Here is an 818-nt window from a genome sequence, read left to right on the forward strand (position 1 = left end):
GTCCTTCTAGCCCAGTATCCTGTCTTCCAACAATGGCCAATGCCAGGTGCTTCAGAGGGAATGAACAGAACAGGTAAACATTAAGTGATCCATTTCCTGTCTCCCATTCCCAGCTTCTGGCAAACCATAGTACTCTTTCTTAAAATATACCTCTTAACAGATCCCCTAAGAAATAAGGCTGAGATTTTGAGCCTATTTCCATTGCACTCCTCTGGAAAAATCCAGCTCAAATCCTTTTCTTGCTTTGATGGAATTATTACAATATGTGAAGGAGGGAGTGGAAGAACCTGTTTCTATTAAGAACTCACTGGAAAAAAGATATAGAACTCACAAAACTTTTTGGTTTCCTCCCCCCCCCCCCAGCATTCCAACACCAGCACTGCTATGCAATAACTGTGAGCTTGACGTGCACTCTGGATGTTCACAGGCCAGTAAACACACCAAACCTCCCACCTAGTATCCAGATTTTCATATCAACATGACCAGAATTAATGGTTTTAGAAATGGAGTAGGCATTACCATGGCCAGATGTCCAGCCATAAACACATTTAACTCTGCAGGACTCATCCAGTATACTATAGTCATTCCATCTGGGGATGTGAGATTGGTATGATACAACATACGACCCAAACACTCTGGTGCTAATTGGAAAGAGCAGTCCACAATTACAATTGGCAAAGTGCGGATAGAAGAATGTGCTGCACTCTACTGTTCAGCAGAATGAGAAAAAACATGATTTTTATAAGGTTTTCATTACTGCTTTTTGATACATACAGGAAAACCACTCACATACACAAAGAACTGTGTCTGCTGTTAGG

Source organism: Trachemys scripta, chromosome 2 (assembly GCF_013100865.1).
Source record: "Trachemys scripta elegans isolate TJP31775 chromosome 2, CAS_Tse_1.0, whole genome shotgun sequence".
NCBI lineage: Eukaryota > Metazoa > Chordata > Testudines > Emydidae > Trachemys > Trachemys scripta.